Source organism: Adiantum capillus-veneris, chromosome 4 (genome assembly GCF_014529385.1).
Source record: "Adiantum capillus-veneris isolate H3 chromosome 4, ASM1452938v2, whole genome shotgun sequence".
NCBI classification, from domain to species: domain Eukaryota; kingdom Viridiplantae; phylum Streptophyta; class Polypodiopsida; order Polypodiales; family Pteridaceae; genus Adiantum; species Adiantum capillus-veneris.
In genome coordinates this window covers 112564367-112573134 of record NC_140934.1, presented here as the reverse complement: position 1 = coordinate 112573134, position 8768 = coordinate 112564367, and the positions used below count along the sequence as shown (strand labels likewise).

General features: G+C 40.4%; 1 pseudogene; it reads left to right on the top strand.

The window, feature by feature from the left end:
• The first annotated feature begins 8111 nt into the window (after positions 1-8111).
• Positions 8112-8518, top strand: LOC147459814 (uncharacterized; annotated as a pseudogene).
• Positions 8519-8768: the final 250 nt, after the last annotated feature.

The window sequence follows — 8768 nt, the reverse complement described above, 5'->3', positions numbered from 1 at the left end:
GAGCATCACCAAGACAGTAATCTCATGCACTACTATCCATTTGCAGAGAGAGAGAGAGAGAGAGAGAGAGAGAGAGAGAGAGAGAGAGAGAGAGAGAGAACACAACAGTTCGGTGGCTATGGAGGCGGCAAGGAAGGAGAGAGGGTTCAAAACTGAGAGAGAGAGAGAGAGAGAGAGAGAGAGAGAGAGAGAGAGAGAGAGAGAGGTGCTGGAGTGAAAGCTCCCAACCGTAACCCCACCCCCCGGCCCCGCCGTCACCCCCACCTCTTCTTAGGATTGCATGCTTCTAAAGTTGAAAAAACGTCCACTTAAAAAAGAAGTTTATTTGCCCTCCCCAATTCCAAAAAAAATGCCCATGGTTTTTACACACAAGAATCACCAAGTATATGTTGTGTCAAGGACACTACTTTTTGTACCACCAAACCGTGCTTTGACCCTTTACCCATTTCAAGACATTTTTCTCGTTTTAAATGGAAAATATATTAGCTACTCTTTTGAAAATACATGATAATATTAAGAAAATAACAATGTCTTAAGAGCATGGTGTCCCTAGTGAGTAGGAGTCCCCATGAACTCAATCGTAAAATCTCTCTCTCTCTCTCTCTCTCTCTCTCTCTCTCTCTAATGTAGATAACAACCTCTACCTTTGAATGCATGCCCTCAAAGCAAGACCGATCTTAATTGATGCGCGGACATGCGAACCTTCTCCTTTTTCTCAACCGCTTTTAAAAATAAAAACTTACATAAATTTATAAAAGGTATCAGTATTAGTCTTGAAAAAAGCCTCTTGATAAAACAAAGCCAAATATATCATTAAAAATCAAATTTTTATTAAATAACAAAATCTCCACCAAAATTATGTTTACTTGCTTAGGTGGAGTGAAACTAAATTTATACATTATTCTATGTATAGTTGAAAGTCTTTGGTCTTTACATTGTACATTTTGAAAGGCTTTTCATTTCTCTATGCATGTCAAATCTGACCTTCACTTTTGCATTTTACATTAGATGTTTGGTCTAAACTTTTGTGAAGTGAACCAATGCATGACACGCGGATGTCTTCTTCTTGCTTGAAATTTTTAAGCTGCATAAGTATAGTATAGATGTGTGTGTGTGTGTGAAAATTTATAGATTTTTTAGCGTGGCACATGGTTTAACTCTCAAAAATAAACACGATCAAATAACTCTCAACTGATAAAAGGCCCGTCAATTGGAAATCTCTCTCCATTTGAGATGCCAATGTTAGAGTTGGTTTTTTGTTAGACATTTGACCCATTTTAAGGCATTTTTCTTGTTCTGCGTGGGAAAAAATGTTAGCTACTCTTTCAAAAGTACATGATAATATTAAGAGAATACCAATTTCTTGAAAATTTGAAAGGCAAGGGTGTCTTTGGTGAGTAGGAGTCCCCATGAGCTCAAGCGTAATATATATATATATATATATATCTCGCTCTCTCTCTCTCTCTCTCTCTCTCTCTCTCTCTCTCGACCAATGACATGAAAAATAACCTAGCATTTGCATGCATATCCCCAAAGCGATACAAAATGAAGTCGACTCACAAACAGTCAAACCTTCTCCTTTTTTTCTAGGAGTTAGTGTGTGTATATATGTGTGTGTGTGTGTGTGTCCATCATAATATAGAAATTTTATAGATTTTTTAGGGTGGCACATGGTTTAACTCAAATAAAAAGGATTTAATAACTCTGACTTGATAAAGACCCGCAAATTGGGAAATATCTCTCTCCATTTGAGATGCCAATGTTAGGGTTGTTTTTTTTCAAACATTTTACCCATTTCAAGACATTTTTCTTGTTTTATATGGAAAATATATTAGCTACTCTTTTGAAAATACATGATAATATTAAGAAAATAACAATGTCTTAAGGGCAAGGTGTCCCTAGTGAGTAGAAGTCCCCATGAGCTCAATCGTAAAATCTCTCTCTCTCTCTCTCTCTCTCTCTCTCTCTCTCAATAATGTAGATAACAACCCCTACCTTTGAATGCATGCCCTCAAAGCGAGACCGACCTAAATTGATGCGCGGACATGAGAACCTTCTCCTTTTTCTTAACCGCTTTTAAAAATAAAAACTTACACAAATTTATAAAAGGTATCAGTATTGGTCTTGAAAAAGGCGTCTTGATAAAACAAAGCCAAATATATCATTAAAAATCAAATTTTTATTAAATAACAAAATCTCCACCAAAATTATGTTTACTTGCTTAGGTGGAGTGAAACTAAATTTATACATTATTCTATGTATAGTTGAAAGTCTTTGGTCTTTACATTGTACATTTGAAAAGCTTTTCATTTCTCTATGCATGTCAAATCTGACCCTTCACTTTTGCATTTTACATTAGATGTTTGGTCTAAACTTTTGTGTAGTGAACCAATGCATGACAAGTGGATGTCTTCTTCTTGCTTAAAATTTTTAAGGTGCATAAGTATAGTATAGATGTTTCTTAAGGTTCTTGAAATGGAGGAGAGAGTGACACATGGATGTCCTCTTCTTCCTTTAAAATTTTAAGCTCAATTTTAAACTCTTACAGTTGTTCAAGTTGGTTTGAAGTGCTAAACTGTTGCCGAATGTGTAGATTGCGGTAATCTTTGTTCTCTCTCTCTCTCTCACACACACACACACACATACACACACACACACACGTGAGATCTGTGGCCACTGAGTTGGGACAAGGAGTCCTAGACTTGTGGCGGTCTAGTTCTAACTTCTCTCGCAAGCCAATTTGCCAACCTCATACTCCCTAACCAGTAGTGGCATGGGAATAGTAGAGATAGCCGTTTCGATTGTCGATAATGCTTGTGAGATTCTACATTCTGAAAAAAAGTGGTGATTCACCCATACGCACACGTGCGCGCGCGCGCGAGAGAGAGAGAGAGAGAGAGAGAGAGAGAGAGAGAGAGAGAGAGAGCACTTTTTGATGCATGGAAGGCTTCAGTGCTCAAGGATTTCTCATTCTCAATAAAGAAGTAGTATAGATATCAAAGTATTAAATTTGAGGGCTGGAGTTTCTTTATGGCCTTCAAAAGAAAAAGTAGACTAACCCTTGAAGCGACACATGGATGCCTCTAGGGCTCATCTCTCTCTCTCTCTCTCTCTCTCACACACACACACACACACACACACACCAGTGTCCCATGGAGGGTGTAGCAGATGTTCAATAGTTGTGCTCGGGGTGGTGAGAGAGTGATCGTGGATGTACTGGGTATTCAACTTTTCTATGTCTATCATGCTCTTCTATTTTGGGGCTATATGAAACTCCCAATGTTTGCAATAAGCCAAGTTTAATGTAATTTTGCCACTAAAATTGTAGAATTTTGGCTAGATTTCAAGCTTGCCAATGAAGAAAACTGACAAAATTTTACAATTTTCTATTTAAAGATTTCTTCAATTAGAAAAAATATTTTTGGCAGGCCCTCTGTGTGTGTGTGTGTGTGTGTGTGTGTGTGTGTGTGTCCCACAAAGGTGTAGGTAGCACCAATCGACTCCAAGATCATTTGATTGTGACTCTTTGTGGAAAGCTACAACATGCAATGTGCACATTCTTAAGGCTAGAAGGAAAATTATACATGACTAGTATGTGACCCGCGCGTTGCTGCGGCCAAGAAAAGCATAGTTATTGGATCTCTCTCTCTCTCTCTCTCTCTCTCTCTCTCTCTCTCTCTCTCTCTCTCTCCACCTCACACACACACACACACACACACACACACGAAGTCATATATAGGTAGGTGTGTATGTGTGTATATAAGTATCCCCACGTGTGACGAGAATGACATTGTAGTTCTTAGAATCACTTTAGGAAGATAACAATCTCTCTCTCTCTCTCTCTCTCACACACACACACACACACACACACACACACACACACACACACACACACACACAAATGTCCCTTTTTGGATTGTTCCTACGTTGTTGAAAATTATGTTCTCTCTCTCTCTCTCTCTCTCTCTCTCTCTCTCTCACACACACACACACACACACACACACACATACATGCTTTGGGATAGATGCAAAACATCTACAGCTTCTCCAAATATGTGAAGCTAATGTAGTCGGTGGCAATGACTCCTAGAAGCTAAAACAACATTGCTAGCCGTAGAAGAAGCCCAAATGCATCCAATGGTAAGATGCTCTACACTCTTGTATCCCCAATTAAGGTCTTTTGTTATTCACCATTTCAAGGAGAGGATCCATTTTAACTTTTTTCTTCAATTACTACATCACCATCATAGCTTGCAGATAAATATCTCTCAATATGTCAGCCCCCAGAGTGCTCTAATATACAGGGAAGTGTCATCGCTGCTAAGGACAATGGAATGGGCTCCTACATCTCTCTCTCTCTCTCTCTCTCTCTCTCTCTCTCTCTCTCACACACACACACACACACACACACACAGTCTGTCCAAGTTCTGGCTACAACTGCTCCCACCTAATCCATTAGCTCTTTACTCTCTCGCTACCAGACCAAAATTTTAGTGGCTCAAGCAAACCCATGCACAGATATTGCCTTGAGAACCCATATTCTACTACTGAGCACTCCCCACCAATGGACAATGCTTGTCCCATGTTCGCCTCAACATGATCATTAGTAGCTATCGTGATAATGGTCTTAGTCTTGGTCCCAAATGACCTACCTAATTCTTATCTTTTTCTGTCTACTTGCTAGTGGAAGAGAACTTTCTCTCTCTCTCTCTCTCTCTCTCTCTCTCTCTCTCTCTCTCTCTCACACACACACACACACACACACACACACACACACACACACACACACACAAAATTTTGACTACTACAATCTGCACATTGTCAAAAGAAAGTGATTTGCATAGTCTATGTGGTCTCTCTCTTCTCTCTCTCTCTCTCTCTCTCATACACACACACACCCACATGCACAGACACACACACACAGGTTGACAACTGGTTGTCAGACGTACAATTTTGACTATTGCAGGTCATTGAAAAAGGATGGAATCGCATAAAATCTGAACCACTTCACTCAATTGTCAAAGGCTCTTTAATGCGTCTACGGTAAGAAGGACGACCCGATAGGGACTCAACAACTCAATTTTGGCGTTGATCCAACATGCCATGCAAATCAAGCAAAAAAAACACGTGGAGGCCCTTTTCTTCCTTTGATTTTTCAAACTCCATTATAAAAAGTATAGATAATGGACTATTGCATAATAGCAAAAATCTATTGTGTACCCAAGTGCTCAAGAAAAACATAGGTTTAGTATAATCCCACCTACAAATTTTCTCAACTATATCTAATGCACCTTGAAGGCCCTTGCCACGTGACACAAGGAAAGGGCTTGGCGGGGGGGGGGGGGGAGAGGGGACCAAGGCAAATAAAGAAAGAGAGTGGATTGGGTGCCAAGAAAAGGGTCTCTCTCTCTCTCTCTCTCTCTCTCTCTCTCTCACTCAAGGGCCATACATCCGTAAGATTTAATTTTAATGTTAGGACACCCACAACGATTGGGTGCCAAGAAAGAGAGTGGATTGGGTGCCAAGAAAAGGGTCTCTCTCTCTCTCTCTCTCTCTCTCTCTCAAGGGCCATAAATCCGTAAGATTTAATTTGAATGTTAGGACACCCAAAACGATTAGAGGAAAAAAATTAGGTTTAGTATAATCCCATCTAAAAAATTTGAGATTTATCTCTAATTGTGGATGGCTTTTATCAAGCAAGAGGAAGCAGCTTGCCGAGAAGAAGAACTTGATAGAAATATAGTGTACTTGCAAAAATGTTCGGGTACGTTTTGGGTCACAATGTGTATATGTTGTATTGGTTGGAGACCCCTGTGCAAAGGATATGCCAAGGTTACTTCAAATCAAGCTCTTAAGAGAATTTTAAAAAGAAAAAACAAAGGTTAGAGAACATAAATTAAGGTTTAGAGGATCTACAAAGTGCAGAGAAGTTTAGTGCAAAAACCTTCAAATATTGTAAATTTGCCTCTAAAATATTTGAAAAAAGGTATAGTATAGCCAAATGCTTGAAAAATCTTCCATTTAGTGTAATCCCACTTGTAGATTTTGAAATTCATCTCTAAATTATAGATTTGAAGGTGAGGAAACCTACAAAGTATAGAAGAATTGAGTGTAAAAGCCTTCAGATATAATCAAGTTGCCCCTAAAATTTCTCGTATGCAAGTTTTCTAAGTTTTAGGAGAAAGCACCATGCCTCAACTCGATTTAGTGTAAGTCCCCTTACAAAATTTTTAGATTTTCCTTTCAACGCTCTAGAAAACCTAGATTTAATGCAATCCCACTTATAATTTTTTAAACTCACCTTGAACTCCCAATCAACCGAAAGGCGAGAGCACTCAATAAGCTCAAAGAAATCTAGTGTTAAAATCTGGCATCATCCACCTTTTCCGTTTGTTGAAGTCTGCTCCTACCTTGGGCTTGCACAACTTTTGCCTTAGATTTGTTGAATTGAACTTTCCAAATTGAGTCAACTCTCAATTTTGTCAATTCTCAATTTCATAGATGCCGAGGTCAATTTTTTATTTTTAATTCTCGATTGTGGATTTCATCGATTGTTGCTTTGTCGATTGTTGATTGTAAAACCAATGTTTATTCTCCCTCCCCTCTCTCTCTAGTGCCGGTGTGAGAGCCCTCTCACCCTCTCTCTCTCTCATAGACACACACACTCACTCACACAGGATGTAGTGAATGGTGCTCTCTCTCTCTCTCTCTCTCTCTCTCTCTCTCTCTCTCTCTCTCTCTCTCTCACACACACACACACACACACACACACACACACACATAATGCGTGCACGGCATTCATAACAATTTGTTGGACTCCTATCGATAAATTGTCAAGCTCAATGTACTTTATTAACGCAATGCAGATGGGGAAAGCCTTCGTGTAATGCGCCAACGCCTTGGGAAATGGCACGGCGACTTTGTCTCTTATATTCACACACATCGAGAGAATGGGTCTCTCTCTCTCTCTCTCTCTCTCTCTCTCTCTCTCTCTCTCACACACACACACACACACACACACACACACACACACACTCACCCACACACACACACACGTACGCACGCTTACATGAATACATGCATCTAGCTTTTGAACTTTGAGCATCGAGATCAAAGATCATTTACGACATAGAAGGTCCATAGCACCTCCGAAGGGAGGTTCATTGAGCAACACATGGGGAAAAACTCTTTATGGCCTTCAAAATCTAAAGGAAAGCCACCCTTCAAATGATTTTCAAAAATAATAGTAGTTAAAGGTCAGTTGAGGCAAGAGTCTCCCAAAAACTGTAGGGTTAAGTATTATAAATTTAGATAGAGTACTAAGGTCTTTTTGGCCTGTTGAAGAAAAGGCCTTAGTGTTGGGCTGGGTTGGGCGTCCTTTGACGGATGGCGTCCACATGGACGGCCAGTAGGTTTTAAGCTTTGTGTGAAGGCGAGGGCTGCAGGACGACATGACCTCGATGTGATAGACGAGGAAAACAAGGGTGAGGAGTGCATTAACGCTGTGGAGAAGGAGTGCAAGTTTATGTTGCTGTCACCTGACGCTTCCGCCAGCTCGCGTGTGGTTGCAGCTCGTCTCTCTTTCAATCTCTGACAGGAAGCCCTCTTCTCAGCATTGCCCAGCTCTGCTTGCCACAGTGCAAGCTCTCTCTTCGCTACATACACACGCGCACGCATATCCACACACCCTTTCTCTCCAACATGCACTCGTCTAGAGGTAAGCACAATTTCATCAGATCAGGCAAGCATATTGGCATTTTATCCCCACGCAAATCCTACCTTCTTGCTGAGTTAAATCTTTTCAAGCTTTAAACTACCTCTCTATCCAAAACGTGTACCTTATTTGTATGTCTTTGAGCTGCTCAGCTTAGCTCAATCTTCTTTTTGATCCTTGTAGACCACGATCATCATCATCATCATACAAAGCCAATTCTATATTGTGCGCCTTCCAATTCAGCTGTATGACAAATTATGGATCCTTAATTTCAACTCAAACCAATTGAAACATAAATTCTAGTGGCCATGGGGGGACTTCTTGGGGCTTAACCAATGCTAATTTGAACATTCTGGAGAGATATATTGGGAGCTCTTGTTAAGAAGGGCACTTGATTTAAAGATGATGGAGATGGACACAGAGATGGAGATGGAGGAGGTGGGATCAGAGGAAAGAGCTATGTATGGGCAAGGAGGTGGTGCAAGTGAGGAAGGGGTGATGTGCTCAGGGGGTGTTAGCGACGAGGGCTTTGATGACGGGCTGTCTATGCTGCCGCGCCACACCAAGGTCATCGTGATAGGCAATAATTGAACAAAATTTGTTCTAGTTGGCCTGCAAGGAATTGTGAAGAAGGCGGTTGGCCTTGGAGGCTGGCATTGGCTGGTACAATGCCATGACATTATATCTCATTGCATTATCTTGGGAAGGTCTGCTTCTGCTTATCTTGGGAATGTCTACTTTGCTGTGTTGCATTGTCTTGACAGAAAAACAAACATCCCCCATACCACCTCTGTCAATCTTTGAAGGCCTCTCTCTCGCACCTGAATTCCACATTTTAATTTTCATGTTTAGGGTAAGATTTTATTCTACCTTTGAAGTAAGCATTCTCTCAGCTACATTGAGAGGGATCTATTAATCTTTAAACAAAAAATTACTAATCATCGCTGCAGGCCATCGTGACTCCTCACCGTGACTCCTCACCTTGTTTACTTTCCACTGTCAAGACTCATAAGTCTTTTCATTTTCTACCATCCTAGTACTCACCTTTCACTTT